Source organism: Heptranchias perlo, chromosome 20 (assembly GCF_035084215.1).
Source record: "Heptranchias perlo isolate sHepPer1 chromosome 20, sHepPer1.hap1, whole genome shotgun sequence".
Lineage (NCBI taxonomy): Eukaryota > Metazoa > Chordata > Chondrichthyes > Hexanchiformes > Hexanchidae > Heptranchias > Heptranchias perlo.
In genome coordinates, this window is record NC_090344.1 from 1,844,504 (window position 1) to 1,861,220 (window position 16,717).

General features: G+C 42.7%; 2 non-coding genes across 2 annotated transcripts; one reads left to right on the forward strand and one right to left on the reverse strand.

Moving 5' to 3' along the window:
- The first annotated feature begins 1,144 nt into the window (after positions 1-1,144).
- On the forward strand, positions 1,145-1,226 carry trnas-gcu (transfer RNA serine (anticodon GCU)). Its single transcript has one exon. It is a non-coding gene; the product is annotated as a tRNA-Ser (tRNA).
- Positions 1,227-12,306: 11,080 nt separating this feature from the next.
- trnay-gua (transfer RNA tyrosine (anticodon GUA)) lies at positions 12,307-12,379 on the reverse strand. The gene has a single exon. It is a non-coding gene; the product is annotated as a tRNA-Tyr (tRNA).
- Positions 12,380-16,717: the final 4,338 nt, after the last annotated feature.

Sequence of the window (16,717 nt, forward strand, 5' to 3'; positions counted from 1 at the left end):
CTAAAAATCTTCTTTCCAAAGAAGTGCGTTTCCGCATTGCTGGCTTGCATCTGTTTGCACAAATCAGCAAAGTCTGAATTGCCATACAAAATGTTTCTTGCACGGAGGTGTTGGGAGTGTAAGGGGTGATCCAGGTGAAGTATCAATCAAAGTGCGCAATGGCCCCCTGGTAAACGAAGTACCTCTTATGGTGAGCATAAGATGAAAGATATGGACCATAATTATGTATTTCTTCTTTGCATCACACTAGGATTTATTATCAGGCAATGGACATGAGCAGGTCGATTTACGTCATGCTCCGGTCGCTTTGCATCGTCCCCTGCACATAGAATAGAATCATAGAAAGGTTACAGCATGGAAAGAGGCCATTCGGCACATCGAGTCCGTACCGGCTCTCTGCAAGAGCAATCCAGCTGGACCCCACCGCCCCACCGCGCCCTTTCCCTGTAGTCCTGTATTTTTTTCCTCGTTTCAAATACTTATCCAGTTCCCTGTTGAAGGCCATGATTGAATCTGCCTCCACCATACCCTCGGGCGGTGCATTCCAGATCCTAAACACTCGCCGTGTAGAAAAGTTTTTCCTTATGTCACCTTTGGCTCTTTTGCCAAACACCTTAAATCCTCTGGTCCTTGACCCTTCCGCCAATGGGAACAGTTTCTGTCTATCTACTCTATCCAGATCCTTCATGATTTTGAATACCTCTATTAAATATCCTCGCAACCGTCTCTATTCCAAGGAGAATAACCCCAGCTTCTCCAGTCTATCCATGAAACTAAAGCCCCTCATTCCTGGAATCGTTCCAGGAATCCCACAGAATCAACATCCTGGTGGTCACCATGAACCAGAAAGTTAACTGGACCAGCCACCTAAATACTGTGGCGACAAGAGCAGGTCAGAGGCTGGATATTCTGCGCCGAGTGACTCACCTCCTGACTCCCCAAAGCCATCCCACAAGGCGCAAGTCAGGATTATAATAGCATACTCATGTGATGGTCACCGATATGAAATGTTATCTCTGTATCGATATCTAAAGATTCTGCCTGACCTGTTGAGGATATCCAGCATTTCCTTTTTTATTTCAGTTTGGCAACACAGCCAGTATTTTCATTTTGAATAAAGGAGCTTTCGCGAGTTTGCGCATGCGACGAGGTGGCCGAGTGGTTAAGGCGATGGACTGCTAATCCATTGTGCTCTGCACGCGTGGGTTCGAATCCCATCCTCGTCGGTGATGTATTTAATCTTGTTTATTTCATCCAGAAAGTCGGATCCCTTCTCGAAACTGCAGACGGAGGTTTTTGCATTGTTTGCTGAAATCAGCAACAGTTCCAACCACAGTTCCTGATCTTAACAAACCCTCTGTGTGAAAAAAAATCTTTTAGATTCCTCTCTAGTTATTTTGCCAAATATTTTAAATCTATGACCTTTGGTTAGCGACCCACTTGCCAGAGGAAACAGTTTCTCCCTACTTGCTCTTTCAAAACTCCTCATTATTTTGAATACCTCTATTAGGTCTCCCGTTAATCTTCTCTGCTGTAAGGAGAATAATCTCAGCTTCTCCAATCTCTCCAAATAACTAAAGTCCCTCATCCCTGGTATCATCCAGGCCAACCTGCTCTGAATCCTCTTCAATCCCTTTTCATCCTTCTTATAATATGTTGCCCAGAAGTGTAATATACATTCCAGCTGAGGCCTAACCAGTTGTTTGTAAAGGTTTAGTGTGACTTCCTTGTATTTAAATTCAATGCCCCCATTTACAAAGCCAAATATCCCATACGCTTGTTTAACTACCTTATCAACTTGCCCTGTTTTGTGAATATGCTCCCCCAGGTCCCTCTGCTCTTGGAACCCCCCATAAATTGTTCCATTTCGATTATACTGCCACTTCTTGTTCTTCTTCCAAAAGTGCATCACTTCACACTGATCGGCGTTAAATCTGTCACGTGACTGCCCATTTCACCAGTCTGCCTCTGTTCTCCTGAAGTCTGCTGCTATCTTCCTCACTATTTTCTACGTTGCCAAGTTTTGTATCATCCGCAAACTTCGAAACTGTACTCCCTATTCCTACCTCCAAGTCACGTATATATAACAAGAAAAGCAATAGTCCTAATACCGACCCCTGGGGGATCCCACTGCATATTTCTCTCCAGTCAGAAAAACATCCGTTCACCACTGCTCTCTGCCTCCTATCCTTTAGCTAATTACGTGCTCACGTTAACACCGGTCCTTTAATCCCACGTGCTTCTAGTTTTCGAATAAGTCTGTTATGTGTTAATTTCTAAAATGTGTCCTCAAAATAACTGTAACCCCGTAATTTTATTGTTAAGCAATGAGAATACAGATATTAAGACCGAGTGCGAGATCGGGTTCATTCCCATTACCAGAAGGTGACGGGACCCGAGGAGGTGAAAACCCATCTGGGTTTATATTTTCCATAAACGGAGACGAAAATCGCAAAGCTCATCCCGTCGAAATCCAACAAATGGACTGAAGATCTGACATTCTGGAAACCTGGGTTTCCAGACCTGGCTGTTCAAAGAAGCCGGATAAGTCCATCAGGGGGAAACACAGAGAGAGAAGAAACGCAGACAGAGATAGAGATATACATGCAAAGAAAAATAGTATAAATCTCCAAATTCTGTGATTGAACAGAATTTAAGGTGCAGCTTAAAGGCAATTCGTCGCATATCGTGAAATCTTGTAAGGAATCTTACAAGACCAGGTTATAGTCCAACAATTTTATTTTAAAATCACAAGCTTTCGGAGATTATCCCCTTCGTCAGGTGAGTGAGTGAATAAGAGGTTCTCAAATCATATATCTTATATTAAATCTTGGAGGTGGACATATGGCTGGATAATATTGTTATTTCTGGGAGAAACAAGCACCGCTTGGTAATTACAGCTCTTATTTATTTAACCATTGTTTACAGTAGCAGTATGAACTGGTTTTGAACCCCCCGTGAATTTCAAGTCCATGTTTGACCTACTTATTCAGTCACAGGAAATCTGCCAGACTGCATGTTCCAGACATGTATCCAACGTTACACGTGCAGTCTGCAGCCGTGTGTGCATTGGTGGTTCATTGTGGAACCCTTGCCTTCCGGCGGTAAACCATGAGTTTGTTTCCAGGACAATGCAGCATCCTTTACCTTTTGTATTCTGTGCCCTTGAGATCGCCTGAATTGGGATAAATTCATGTGCCGGCTTCAATCTGTCCAACTTCTTGAAAGATTATCTTCATTTCGTCTCTGTGTGTTGCGTGGACAAACCCTTTGCATTCTGTCCTCTGGTGAGCAAACATACTCTGCTGGAGATAAGTCAAACCTGCCTTCTGCACCGCTGAAAAGATGTGAGAAGCCAACTGGTGATTTTTGACTAAAAATGGGGACACAACGAGGCTCATCCGGGATTTGAACCAATGAAACTCCCTGAGCGAGAATCAGACCCAAAGACAAACTGGCAACAGAGCCGTGCAGCCACTGTAAAATTTCGCTGCCACGCAGCCGATCCGCCATCCTTTCAGAACGCTCTGTCGATAGAATCCCGCTTTCTTGTACAATGTCAAGTTCTGCACTAATTGTATCATATCAAAAATATCAAATTTGTTTTGAATGTACGACTTGTATTATCAAGTAACACTTTACAGAATGAATTACTCTGAAACGACATTGTCGTCTGTCTCGGCATCGTCATAGTTTACACTCCACCATAAGTACACTTTACTCAAATTGCTGCTTTCATTCACTATGAGAGCGAAGATCCATGAATGTGGATACATTAGCTACCAATTTATCAGCTGGGTTGCACCTTTCCTTTTCCGACTGTCTCAGTCTTTTTTTTCCTTTCACATTCTCTGCTATTGTTGCTGGTGAGATCAGCTCTCGCCGTTCAAGGAAGCCTGAGAAGTCCATCGGGACAAAGCAGAGAGACAAGAGACAGAGACAGGGAGAGATAGAGAGATGCAGACAAAGAAAATAAAGAGTAAAAATGTCAGGTTTTGCAAACTAGCAGAATTTAAGTTACAGATTGGGAGAGATTCCTTCTCGGGTCTTGAAATCTTGCAAGAGAAGATCCAACACTAATTAAAAGCACCGGCCACGCTGTAGAATCTCTCATTCTGGGAGAGAGATAAATGCGGTCAATTAACTCCAAGTTAATCTATTTCAGCACTGAAGTGATCTTGAAACAGTTGCTCTGCGAGCAGAATTCAAACCTGCGCAGGAAAACCTCAATTGAATTTTGAGTCCAACGCTTTAAACACTCGACCACCGCAGCTGTAAACGGCATGTTCGTTCAGATCGGATTCCAAATGGACACTTGCCGCTATTAAGAACGCGCGCATTGGTTGTGCTGGGGTCGAATTCTCACTTCTTATGCGGGAGACTTTGGTTCGATTTCCGGCCAATGCAGAACCATTCTCACCAATGAGGAGCTGAGGAATATAAGTATGCCATTTCTCCCCTCGAGCCTGTTCCGCAATTCAAACAGATCATAGCTGATATGTGACCGAACTCCATATAATCGCCTTAGCCCCGTATCGCTTAATAACTTCAGTTAACAAAAATCGATCAATCTCAGGTATAAAATTAACAATTCAGCTCGCATCAACTGCCGTTTGCGGAAGAGAGTTCCAAACTTCTACCTCCCTTTGCTTTGGAGAAGTGTTTCCCAACTTCACTCCTGAAAGTCCTGACCCTAATGTTGAGGCGATGTCCCCAAGTCCTCGACATCCCAGCCGGCGGAAATAGTTTTTCTCGATCTACTCCATCAGTTCCCCTTAATATTTTGAAAAGTTCGATCAAATCAGCCCTTAATCGACTAAATTCGAGGTAAACCCCAGTTTGTGTAAACTTTCCGCCTAATTTAACCCTTGGTGTCCAGGTAACATTCTAGTAAATCGACGCTGCACTCACTCCACAGCCAATATATCCTTCCGAAGGTGCGTTGCCCAGAACTGAATACAATACTTCAGGTGTGGTCTAACCAGAGCTTTGTATAACTGTATCATAATGCCTATCCCCTTGTATTCTAGTCGTCTAGATATAAAGACCAACATTCCATTAACCTTTTTGATTATTTTTTTACCTGTCCATGACATTTTAATGATTTATGTACATGGACCCCGAAGTCTTTTTGGACATTCACTTTTTCGAGCTTTTCACCATTTAGAAAGTACTCTGATTTATCCTTCTAGGTCCAAAGTGGATGACCTCACACTTGACTAAACAGATATCGATTTGACACAATTTTACCCAGTCATTCATTGTATTAATGCATCTCTGTAATTTTATGCTTTCATCTGCACTGCTAACAATGCTGCCCATCTTGGCGTCATCGGCAAACTTGGATATGTGGCTTTCTATCCCGCCATCTAATATCCGCCTGAATTGGGAAAATGCAAATTCAGTTTCAATCTCCTCATCATCTTGAGACATTTTATTTGCTTTCTGTGTGTTGCGCCGATGAATCTTCGGCATTCAGTCAACTGGAGCTCAAACATGGTCTGGAAAGAATTCAGTTCCACCAACAGCAACACTGAAAAGATGTCAGAAGCCAATTGGTGACTTTTCACTAAAAGGAGCAACACAGGAGGGCTCGTCCGGGATTTGAACCCGGGACCTCTTGCATATTATTCAATGAAACGCCCTAAGCAAGAATCATACCCCGAGACCAACGAGCCGCTGTTCGCTCAACTGTGCAGCCAGTGTAAAAGTTCATTGCGTCCCACAGCCGATCGGCCATCCTTTCAGACCACTTCTGTCCATCCAATCTCATTTTCTATTCCAGTATACAGCAATATCAAGTTGCACACTAACTATTTCCAGTCCCCAATATTAGTCTTCCTTTACCAAATTGGTTTCGAGTGTACGACTTGAGTTATCAAGTAAGACGTTTCAGGATTAATTGCTCTTAAACTACATTGCTTGCGAGGATACTGAGAGGTGTGTCGATTTACGGCACGCTCTGTTCCCTTTGAATCGCCTCCAACACATAAAGTTGAATCATCGAAAGGTTACAGCACGGAAAGAGGCCATTTGGCCCATCGAGTCCGTGCTGGCTCTCTGAAAGACCGATCCAGCTAGAAACACTCCCTTGCCTTTCCCCGAAGCCCTGCATTTTTTTTCCTTTCAAGTACTTATCCAGCTCCCCTTTCAAGGCCATGATTGAATCTGCCTCCATCACATCCTCGGGCAGTGCATTCCAAATCCGAACCTCTCACTGCGTGAAAAAGTTTTTCCTCATGTCACCTTTGGTTATTTTGCCAATCACCTTAAATCTATGTCCTCTGGTTCTTAACCCTTCCGCCAATGTGAACAGTTTCTCTCCTTCTTCCATGTCGAGATCCTTCATGATTTGAATACCTCTATCAAAACTCGACAAAACCGTCTCTGTTCCAAGGAGAGCAACCCCATATTCTCCAGTCGTTCCATGTAACTAAAGTCCCTCATTCCTGGAATTATGCTAGTAATTTTTTTCTGCACCCCCTCTCAGGGCTTCACCTTTGTAAAACACTGGTTTGGCCTCAACTGGAGTATTGTGTCAAATTCTGGGCACCACGCTTTGGGAAGGATGTGAAGGCCTTAGAGAGGGTGCAGAAAATATTTACTGGAATGATTTCAGGGATGTGGGACTTCAGTTACGTGCATAGACTGGAGAAGCTGTGGTTGTTCTCCTCAGAGCAGAGAAGGTTGAGACGAAATTTGATGGAGGTCTTCAAAACCATGAGGTTTCTTGCAGAGTAGATAGAGAGAAACTGTTTTACGCATTGAGTTGTTAGAATCTGGAATGCATTGCTCGAGGAGGTCGTGGAGGCAGATTCAATAATGGCCTTCAAAAGGGAACTGGATAAGTACTTGAAGGGAAAAAATTGCAGGGCTACGGGGATAGGATGGGGGAGTGTCACTGGGTTGCACTTGCAGGGAGCCGGCCCGCGCCCGATGGGCCGAATGGTCTCCTTCTGTGCTGTAACCTTTCTATGATTCTATATGTTAAGTCAATACATCCAATTGCTGGTTACGGAACAGAAATGGGTCTTTACGAATGGAAAACTTTGTAAATTACAGAATTTACATCCTAGCCATGAAATAAGAGGCTGTGAGTGCCCAAAGTGTGTAATTTCCAGGAAACAAAAGTGGAAAATTCTCCATAAACTACTTTTGGTCGTCAAATGCAGTCAGAAAGTGCAGGCGACGGAACTGTGACCGTCTTTCGCAATGATATTTATAAACCTTATTATGTTGTGATCGCTCGTGCCTAGATGTTCCCCAACGTTTACTTCTCTTATCTGCTCCATTTCACTTCCCATTACGAGATCCAGCAGTGATTCCTCTCTTGTCTGCCTGTCTCCCTTTTGTCATTTCATCGCTCCTGTCTTCTCTCCCTGCTTCCCTCTCGCAATCACTCATTCATCCACTCACTCACTTATTCACTCACTCACTCACCCATTCACTCACTCAATCACTCACTCACTCACTTACTCACGCACTCATTCGCTCACTCACTCAATCACTCACTCACTCATTCACTCACTCATTCACTCATTCGTCCACTCTCCTTTGTATCCTCTCCAGTACAATTACATTGTTTCCTGTAATATGGTGATCAGAACTCTATGCAGTACTTAAGCTGTGATATAACCAGTGTTTTATACCGCTCGAGCATAACGTCCCTGCTCTTATATTCTATGCCTCGGCGAAGAAAGCAAATGCACTCCAAGGTCCCTCACGTCCTCTACCTCTCAGTATCATTCCATTTATTTTGTATTCCATTGCCTTGTTTGCCCTCCCCAAATGCATCACCTCACACCTGTCCGGATTGAATTCAATTTGTCAATTTTCTGCCCACCTGATCAGTCCGTTGATATCTTCCTGCAGTCTACAGGTTTCCTCCTCACTATATATTCATGATTTTAACTTAAATTTAGGGGGCATGATAAAGAAGTTTGCAGAGAATACAAAAGTTGACCGTCAATTTTTGTATCCTCAGCAAACTTCTTTATCATGCCCGTACATTTAAGTTAAAATCATTAATATATACCAGGAAAAGCAAGGGACCTAATAGTGAGCCATGCGGAACCTGACTGGAAATAGCCTTCCAGTCATAAAAACTCCCGTCGACCATTGCTAGAATCCTTGTGGACGACATCAAATGCACTGCCGTCATTGACAATCCTTGTTCCCTCCTCAAAAAATTCAATCAAGTCAGTCAGTCACGACCTTCCCTTATAAATCCATCTTGACTGTCCTTCATTAACCCGTTCCTTTCTACGTGATGGTTTAACGTGTCATTCAGAATTGATTCCAAAAATTTGCCCACCACCGAGGTAAAACTGATTGGCCGATAATAACTCGGTCTATCCTTATCTCCCTTTTTAAATAACGGTAAGACACTAGCAGTCCTCCAATTCTCCAGCACCACGCCTTATCCAGGGAGGATTGGAAGATGATGTTCAGAGTCTCCGTTATTTCCTCCCTTGCTTCTTTTAACAGCCTGGGATACATTTCATCCGGCCCTGGGGATTTATCTACATTCAAAGATGCTAATCTCCTTAATACTTCTTCTCTCAACATGTTTATTCCATCCAATGTTTCACACTCCTCCTCCTTAACTGCAATTTCACTACAAAACATAAAAGATAATTGATAAACTAATCAAACTTAGAGAGGAAAGGACCCCCAGTCAGGATCGATTGCAGCCGCGCATGTTAATAGACATTAGGGAAGAGACAGCAGAGATATTCTTTCATATGTGTAAACATTCATTAGAAAAGGGAATATTGTTAGAGGTCTGATGGACAGCAATCCTATTCCTAAAATAAAATAAGGGAGATAGAACAAGCCCAGGGAGCAACAAAACAGTGAGTTTATAATCGGTGTTAGTGTAGATAATGGAATGATTACTCTATGATGCAACAGAAAAAATATCTAGAAAACTAAATTATAATAAATAATAGACAGCACGGATTTCAGAAAGGAAGGTCATGCTTGAGCAATCTTATTGAATTCTTTGAAGAAGTAACAGAAAGAATAGACATGGCTGATGTAGCAGTCGTAATAAATTTGGATTTTCAAAAAGCCTTCGATAAGGTTCAGCATTATAAACTCATATCTAAGGTCTGAGGATGTGGAGTCAGTGGACAAGTATCAGAATGGATAGCAAGCTGGCTACAAAACAGAAAACAGAGAGTAAGGGTAAGGGTAGTTACCAAGACTGACAAAAGATGAGAAGTGGTATTCCACAGGGATCCGGGCCGAGACCACTAAGGGATACAATTGAAAGCCAGATGATAAGCAGGAATAGAACCTTTGTTGGACCACACTTGAAGTAATGTGAAAAGTTCTGGTCTCCAGATTATAAGAAGATTAGAGAGGAATTGGCAAAGCAGCAAAAAAGATTCACAAGGATGATAATAGAACTCGGACTTATCAAGAAATACTTATCAGGAAAGGCTCAACAGGTTGGAGCTCTTTTCTCTCGAAAAGAGAAGACTGGGGGATGACCTGATAGAGATCTTTAAGATAATTAAAGGGTTTGGTAGGGTAGACGTCGTCAGAATGTTTCCATTTGTGAGGGAGACCAAAACGAGAGGTCATAAACATGAGCTAGTCATTAATAAATCCAATCGGAATTGAAGAGAAACATCTTTACCGAAAGTTTGGTAAGAATGTGAAACTCCCAGCAAAAGGAATAGTTCAGGCGAATGGCATAGATGCTTTAAAGGGGAAGCAGGATAAGCAGATGAAGTAAAGGGCAGGGTGATCGGGTGAGATGAAGGAGGGAGGGAGGAGACTCATGTGGAGCGTAAACATCAGGATGGAACAATCGAGATGAGTGGACTTCTCAACTGCTGTCGGCAGAACGTAACAGAACATCAGCAACAATCCTGCTTCTGCAGGGAGGGTACACTTACCCTACGCATCACACGATAAGCAATTACAATGCAAAGGGGTACCTGGATTTGAACCAAATACCTCTTAATCTGAAGTCAAATGCTCTGCCACTGAACGACACCCCCACAACCAGCCCCGCTTCTTACACACACAAGGTGACGGAGCTCAGTACTTGGCAGTGATCAATGTTGAAAAACCAACATGAAAAGAAGCTTTATCAGTTATTCAGGGAGACAAATCACTCGGGCAATCAGTAATGTTTCATGAATAGAGTGAGTGACACAATTGTGTACAGATGCGATGCACAACCCAATATGGAAAGCAATGTCACTAAGCTTCAGTGAACACATCCTTACCACAGAACACGGAACATGAAGCACCAGACAAACGACACCTGAATATCAACCAGACTTTTGCCCAGCTGCAGTCAAATGCTCTCTCACTCTGCTCTGCCCCCCGCTCTTTACATCGTTACAGTCAACACAAGAAACAACAGGTTCAATGTGCAGTTTCACAAGATCATGCTCTCAGTGCCATATATTCAAGTGTACAGAATATCGAATCAATGTAATAAATAAACATCCAGCAGGCATTTAGCAAGAGCGGACAGGAGGAGATAGTGTGTGAAGTGACTGTAATATTTGTCAAGTCAATAGATTCATTTACAGGTTACGGAACAGAAGTGGGACTTAACGAAAGGGAAATTGTGTAAATTGCATCCTGGCCATGAAATAAGAAGCTGTGAGTGTCGAAAGTGTGTCGTCGCCAGGAAATAAAAGTGGAAAATGCTGAAAGCCTCTATTTGGCCCGCGGATGCTCGCAGAGAGTGCTGGCAATAGGCGTGTGGCCGTCTTTCTCAATTATTATTTTAAACCTTATCACTTGTGCCTCGATATTCGCCGACACTTACTTCTCCTATCTCCTCCGTTTCATTTCCCATTACTAGATCCAGCAGTGATTCCTCTCTTGTCTGCCTGTCTCTCTTTTGTAATTTTATCGCTCATGACTGCTCTCCATACCTCCCTCTCGCTCTCACTCATTCAGTCCCTCGCACACTCACGAACACGCTAATTCACTCACTCTATCCATCCCTCATTCCCTCCTTCCCTCACTCCCTCCATCCCTCCCTCACTCACTCACATACTAACTCCCAACCTCAATCCCTCCACCGTAAAAGATTGAGAGAGACATAAGTAAGACAAAGACCAAATTAATAGATTGGAAACAAACTATTTTTGAGGGGGTGAGATTGGAACTTTGGAAGGTGAACTTGGAAAAAATCTTGACAAAGATGGAGAAAAGGTTTTGGGAAATATTTGAAACGGTGATCAATAGAGTTCAAGAGAACTATATCCCTCTAAAGAAAACAACAAATAGCCAACAATGAAACATTGTGGATGAATAAAGAGATAAGGGTAAAATTGAAATTAAACAAAGGCATCTTCGAACCACATGGACAATAAAGGAAAGGATGATAAAGGGGGAAATGAAGATGTTAGGAAGGATGTCGAAAAGCAATAAGGAAAGCAGAAAGGAAATACAAAATTAAATTATCAAGAAATAGTCAATTATTCCACTGAAACGTCAATAACATCAGGATAGGGATAGGGCCAACAAGGGATACACAAGATAGACTCAGAGGTAATGACAGTGAAATGGCTGGAATATTGAATAGTTACTTTTCCTCATTATTTATCAGGGAGACTATACATGCTTAACATAACCTCTCCGCTTTTCAATTCTATCCCCCTGGAAATGAACCCCAGTGCTTGGTTTGTTCTTTTTTTGTCGACACCACTTTTAGTGATTTGTGTATCTGCAGTCCTAGATCCTTGGTTAAACCACACTTGGAGCACTGTGAACACTTCTGGTCTCCCTATTATAAAAAGGATATCGAGGAAATGGCGAAGGTGAAAATAATGATGATGCCAGAACTGAAAGAGAATACCTTTCAGGATAGATTTAACAGGCTGATGGCTGACATGATGGAGGTCTTTGGATAATGAAAGGGTTTGATTGGGTCGACGTAGAGAAAATGTTTCCACTCGTAGGGTACTCTAAAACTATCAGTTATCAATATAAGATAGTCACTAATAAATCCAATAGAGAATTCATGGGAAACTTCTTTACCAAAGAGTTGCAAGAATGTGGAACTCGCTGTCTTAAGGAGTAGTTGAGGCAAATAACATCGATACATGAAATGGCGAACGAGATAAACACACGCGGGCGAAAGGAATGGAAGAGTGTGCGGCTGGGGGTAAGTGAATTAGGGAGAGAGGAGTCTTGTGTGAAGCACAAAGGCTGGCACGGCCCCATTGGGTCAAATGGCCTGGATCTGTGCGGCAAACTCAATATAAACAACGACAGCGACAGATTACTGATTTTCTGACTCCTCAAAAGAAGCACTTAGAATGTGCAAGGGGGCGCCTGGATTCGGAACCAGAGACCTCTTGATTTACAATCAATTGCTCTACCACTGAGCTACACCCCCTCATCTAGTGACCATTCTTGCACGCACAATGTAATGGAGCTCAGTAGCTGGCAGTCAACAATGTTGATATTATCAACATGAAAAGAAGCTTCATGAGTTATTCTGGGAGACAAATAATTACGGCAATCAGAAATATTTCATGAATGGAGTGAGTCACATTATTGTGTACAGATGCGATGCACAACCCAACTTGGAACGCCTTGTCTCTCGGCTTCAGTGAACACATCCTTACCACAGAACGCGGAACTCGAAGCACCAGACAAACGACATCAGAATTTCAAGCAGAGGTCTTCAGCTGCTGTCAAATGCTCTGTCACTGTGCTCTGCCCCCCAGCTCTTAAGATACTTTCAGTCAACAAATGCAGTGCCAGGTTCAATGCGTGGTTTTCCAAGATCATGCTATCAGTGCCATATATGTAAGTGCACAGAATATAATAAAGATGCATCCAGCAGGCATTAGGCAAGTGTGGCAGGAGGAGCTAGTGTGTGAAGCAACTGTAGTTAGGAGGCAATGATGGATCTGGTTCTAGGGAATGAGATAGTTAATGTGGAGCAAGTGTCCTTGGGGGAGCATTTAGGGAATAGCGAACAGAGTATCATCAGGTTTAGAATAGCAATGGAAAAGGAGAAGGAGTAATCTAGAGTAAAAACACTTAATTGGAAGAGGGTCAATTACAGAGGGTTGAGAACTGATAAAATGGAATCAAAACTGTAATCGAGCAATGGGCGGCTTTTGAAGAGGAGGTTGTTCGGGTACAGTCTGTGTACATTCCCACAAGAAGCAACTAAAGTCAGACATCTCTGGATGACGAAAGAGATAGAGTATAAAATGAAGCAGAGGAAGTGGCCGTATGGCAGATGTCAGGTTGATAATACAAGTCAGAACCAGGCTGAGAATGGAAAGTTCAGAGGTGAAGTGAAAATGGAAACCACACTTGGAGTAACGTGAACAATTCTGGTCGACAGATGATAAGAAGAATAAAGAGGAATTGGCAAAGCTGAAAAAAAGATTCAAAGGATGATAATAGAACTCGGAGCAGATACTTCTCAGGAGGACGAAACAGGTTGAAGCTCTTTTCTCTAGAAAAGGGAAGACTGAGGGGTGACCTGATAGACGTCTTTAAGATTTTGAAAGGATTCGATTGGGTGACGGAGAAAAAAACGTTTCCATTTGTAAGGGAATTCAGGAGAATCTTCTTGACCCAAAGGGCGGTAAGAATGTGGAACTCGCCACCAAAAGGAATCGTTGAGGCAAATTGCATAGATGCTTTAAAGGGGAAGCTCGATGAAGAGATGAAAGAGAAAGGAATGTATGGCTGATAGAACGAGATGAAATATGGCAGGAGGAGACACATGTGGTGCATAAATACCGGAAGTGACCAATCGAGATAGCTAACCTGTTTCTCTGCTGAAGCTTCAATGTAAACAACAATCCTGCTGCTACAGGGAATTCAGACTTACTGTATGAATCACAAAATCATTTAGAAAGAAGAGGGAGTATCGGGATTTAAACCAGCGATCGCTTGATTTATAATTAAACACTGCAATTAAGCAATGCACCCACTGACATCGTCCACAGACAAGGGAATGCAACAGAGTTCAGTACCTGGCAGTCATCACTGTTGAAAGAACCAATCTGAAAAGAAGCTTCATCAGTTATTCTGGGAGACAAATAATTACAGCAATCAGAAATGATTCATGAACGGAATGAGTCACACTATTGTACACAGATGCGATGCACAACCCAACATGGAAAGCCTTGTCACTAAACTTCAGTGAACACATCCTAACCACAGAACGTGGAACTGGAAGCACCAGACAAACGACACCTGAATTTCAACCAGATGTTTCTCCAGCAGCTATCAAGTGCTCTCTCACTGTGCTCTGCCCCTAGTTCTGTAGATCGTTACAGTCAACACAAGAAACAACAGGTTCAATGTGCAGATTCACAAGATCATGCTCTCAGTGCCATATATGTAAGTGCACAGAATATAATAAAGATGCATCCAGCAGGCATTAGGCAAGTGTGGCAGGAGGAGCTAGTGTGTGAAGCAACTGTAGTTAGGAGGCAATGATGGATCTGGTTCTAGGGAATGAGATAGTTAATGTGGAACAAGTGTCCTTGGGGGAGCATTTAGGGAATAGCGAACAGAGTATCATTAGGTTTAGAATAGCAATGTAAAAGGAGAAGGAGTAATCTAGAGTAAAAACACTTAATTGGAAGAGGGTCAATTACAGAGGGTTGAGAACTGATCCGGCCCTGGTAAAATGGAATCAAAACTGTAATCGAGCAATGGGCACTTTTGAAGAGGAGGTTGTTCGGGTACAGTCTGTGTACATTCCCACAAGAAGCAACTAAAGCCAGAGATCTCTGGATGACGAAAGAGATAGAGTATAAAATGAAGCAGAGGAAGTGGCCGTATGGCAGATGTCAGGTTGATAATACAAGTCAGAACCAGGCTGAGAATGGAAAGTTCAGAGGTGAAGTGAAAAAGGAAACCACACTTGGAGTAACGTGAACAATTCTGGTCGACAGATTATAAGAAGAATAAAGAGGAATTGGCAAAGCTGAAAAAAAGATTCACAAGGATGATAATAGAACTCGGAGCATATAATTCTCAGGAGGACTAAACAGGTTGAAGCTCTTTTCTCTAGAAAAGGGAAGACTGAGGAGTGACCTGATAGAGGTCTTTAAGATTTTGAAAGGATTCGATTGGGTGACGGAGAAAAAAACGTTTCCATTTGTGAGGGAATTCAGGAGAATCTTCTTGACCCAAAGGGCGGTAAGAATGTGGAACTCGCCACCAAAAGGAATCGTTGAGGCAAATTGCATAGATGCTTTCAAGGGGAAGCTCGATGAAGAGATGAAAGAGAAAGGAATGTATGGCTGATAGAACGAGATGAAATATGGCAGGAGGAGACTCATGTGGTGCATAAATACCGGAAGTGACCAATCGAGATAGCAAACCTGTTTCTCTGCTGAAGCTTCAAAGCAAACAACAATCCTGCTGCTACAGGGAATTCAGACTTACTGAATGAATCACAAAATCATTTCGAAAGAAGAGGGAGTATCGGGATTTAAACCAGCGATCGCTTGATTGATAATTAAACACTGCAATTAAGCAATGCACCCACTGACATTGTCCACAGACAAGGGAATGCAACAGAGTTCAGTACCTGGCAGTCATCACTGTTGAAAGAACCAATCTGAAAAGAAGCTTCATCAGTTATTCTGGGAGACAAATAATGACAGCAATCAGAAATGATTCATGAACTGATTGAGTCACACTATTGTACACAGATGCGATGCACAACCCAACATGGAAAGCCTTGTCACTAAACTTCAGTGAACACATCCTAACCACAGAACGTGGAACTGGAAGCACCAGACAAACGACACCTGAATTTCAACCAGATGTTTCTCCAGCAGCGATCAAGTGCTCTCTCACTGTGCTCTGCCCCAATTCTGTAGATCGTTACAGTCAACACAAGAAACAATAGGTTCAATGTGCAGATTCACAAGATCATGCTCTCAGTGCCAGATATGTAAGTGTACAGAATATCGAATCAATGTAACAAATAAACATCCAGCAGGCATTTGGCAAGAGCGGACAGCAGGAGATAGTGTGTGAAGTGACTGTAATATTTGTTAAGTCAACAGATTCATTTACAGGTTAAAGAACAGAAGTGGGACTCAACGAAAGGGAAAGTGTGTAAATTGCATCCTGGCCATGAAATCAGAAGCTGTGAGTGTCGAAAGTGTGACGTCGCCAGGAAATAAAAGTGGAAAATGCTGAAAGCCTCTATTTGACCCGCGGATGCTCGCAGAGAGTGCTGGCAATAGGGGTGTGGCCGTCTTTCTCAATTATTATTTTAAACCTTATCACTAGTGCCTCGATATTCGTCTACACTGACTTCTCCTATCTCCTCCGTTTCATTCCCCATTACTAGATCCAGCAGTGATTCATCTCTTGTCTGCCTGTCTCTCTTTTGTAATTTTATCACTCCTGCCTGCTCTCCCTGCCTCCCTCTCGCTCTCACTCATTCAGTCACTCGCACACTCACGAACATGCTAATTATCTCACTCTATTCAGCCCTCCTTCCCTCCTTCCCTCACTCCCTCCCTCACTCACTCACACATCACTCCCAACCTCAATCCCTCCACCGTAAAAGATTGAGAGAGACATCAGTAAGACAAAGACCAAATTAATAGATTGGAAACAAACTATTTTTGAGGGGGTGAGATTGGAACCTGGGAAGGTGAACTTGGAAAAAATCTTGACAAAGATATAGAACAGGTTTTGGGAAATATTTGAAACGGTGATGAATACAGTTCAA